Here is a 2,749-nt window from a genome sequence, read left to right as displayed (position 1 = left end):
ATTGAAGGACATGAAAGGAGATCTGACTAATGATCACGATGGGAAGATACAATATTTACAAAGATGTCTATTCTCTCCAAGTCAAGCTACAAATTTAGTGCAATTCCAATAAAAATCTCAATGGATTTTTTCATAGGACTTGATAACTTAATTGTAAAATTCATCTGAAAGAGAAGAGGAACAAATGTAACTTAGACAATTTTGAACTATAATAAAACAGAGGGATTTGCCCCACGAAATAACAAGACATTACAAAGCCATAGTAAAAACACATAGAAAGTAACACATGTTTGTCATGGACAGGCCTTGTAGTCTCAAAGTGCCTGCTGGATACATTACCACGTAGGAAGAAAGTAGTCCTAGATGGGTCTTTTCTAAATATCATAAACTTCTGTGACTTAGGTATACCTATTGGGTGAAAACAGTTGTATGCTTATTCATGAATTGGATGAATTCATGAATTGATGACTTGGACAGTGCCCAAGTCAACAGAACTACAGAGGAGTTGGATACAATGAAAGCCAACCTCCCATGTGGTGCTTTGGGGGCAATCTAGATTGAAGTGTCAAACTGACCCAGTAATGTCTTATTTTGGAAGAAGAGTAAGTGGTAGGTAAACAAATACAAAGTGGGTTATCAAGCTCAAGTAGGACCCTGAAAACCCTAAAATATTGTTCTTATTCTCCCTTAGGACTGCTGTTCATTCCAATATTGGGAGGCAACCAAACAGATGACTGTCCTTGCTACCCCATGTTCCTGGATCTTCTTGCCAATTAAATTAATTCACATAGCACTCTGTGTCTCTTCCTTGTAGCCTTAATAAGACTAACAGGAAGATCCAGGTCTGAGGAAGATCCAGGTTTTGGAGGAAGCGTCTTTAAGAAAAATTACACAAAATTACAAATACAATTAGATATAAATGAGAAAAATCACAATAAATTATAAATTTAAAACATAAACATCACAAAATGAAATATATAAAAGAAATAATAAAATATTTGTATTAATTTTCTGATATGCCTCTATGTTTTTTCCTATGTATTTTGACTGCATACACTTTGTTTACCTCTTCAGATGGCAAGCTTGTTGTAATACTGTATTCTATAGAGGAAAATGCAAGATAATACAGTGCTTTCTGGAGTCACCTTTCTTACAGTTTTTATATCCACCTGTTCCCCAAAACACTGCCCTATCAACATAACTCAACCACCCCTTCTCATCTGCATTCCTTCTTCACTTCACCACATCATCCCCCTTCTTCCAGCCAAACACAGGTACATATACTTTGTCCTTGTAACCCACGACCTGATGAATTCTGTTAGGAGGTTTCTTAGAAAGTAAAAGGCTTCAAAACAGGAAATATTCATTGATGAAATGACAACTTGTGAAATTTTTCCCCACTTAAATTGTCCAATCTTTTAACCTTAGGGCCTATACCCACTTCTATCAAAATCCTGGTCATTCATTTGGAAATATCCAGCCCTCAAATGCAACTGAAATCTATTGCAAAATAAAAGCGCAAATTTGCAAAAGATGTGGAATTTCATGACCTTGAAATTGATGTTAGTAAACTGCTGGATCCACATGCAAAGTCATTAATAAAGGAGGACTTCACAGAGTTGGACCAGATAACAAATGAAAAAGAGAAAATCAATGAGAACGATGTTGACATCAGTACATCAAAAGGAAATAATCTGATTTCAAAGGATTAAGAGAGGACTTCGGGAAAACTAGATAAATGCTTCCAAAACTTTTGCAAATAAGACCCTGCTGCAAAAATCAAATGCACAATGAAGGATAATGAGCCATATAAAAAATTATGTCCCTCCTCCAAAACATTTCAGTTACCAGAATTAGCACATACTTGCAACTGTAACCTAACGTGTTAAATATAAGATAAATTCATTTTTATAAGTTTTGGTTGAATTTTTTTCAATATAAAGTTCAAATCAAGTCTTTTTCTTTCACTCTTTCACCATGGAATCTACATCTCTATTTTTAATGGATTCACTGTAAGAGGGTCTTTTCTGGTACCAATTATCTTTGGAAAAGAAAGACCTTTTGTACTCATCTCTGTTTTACAAGCCTGCAATATATTTTAATACCACCACTCCCCCACTGGAAATTGTAAAAAATACAGACTCTTGGGTTCCTCTGCCATACCAGTTTTGAATCTCCAGGTGGAGGACACGAACTAGGAGTTAAAAAATTTTTCCATATTTTAATTTACTAATTATTTTTACTTCTTTTTTTTTTTTTTAGAGGTGCAGTCTCACTATGTTGCTTAGGCTGGACTTAAACTCCTGGGATCAAGGGATCTTCTGGCTTCAGCCTCTCCAGTAGCTGGGACTGCAGGTACATGCTACCACACCTGGCTAAACTCCCTATTTTTAACACTCATCATAAGCAATCCTCGTGATAATCAGGCAAGTGTGGTAATAGCTACTTTAACTCATCCAAAGCTTTCTCTCTTTATAGTAACCTTAAGAAATCTTTAACCTAGTCAGCTGGTTTTGAGGCAGGAGGTAGGACTCGGACACCGAACCAAATTGAGCACTAGCCTAAACAGGTCGGAGGTGGAAGCCGCTTTCCATCAGATAGGCACAGCAGTGTGTCAGTTCATTATTGCCATGGCAACACCCGGGAGTTACCACCCCTTTCCAGGGCAATGACCTGATGACCCAAAAGTTACTACCCCTTGCCTAGAAATGTCTGCATAAACTACCTCTTTTTTTTTTTTTTTTTTTTT

This window comes from Mandrillus leucophaeus, unplaced genomic scaffold, assembly GCF_000951045.1.
Source record: "Mandrillus leucophaeus isolate KB7577 unplaced genomic scaffold, Mleu.le_1.0 Scaffold123, whole genome shotgun sequence".
Lineage (NCBI taxonomy): Eukaryota > Metazoa > Chordata > Mammalia > Primates > Cercopithecidae > Mandrillus > Mandrillus leucophaeus.
Note: the sequence above shows the minus strand (reverse complement) of the source record.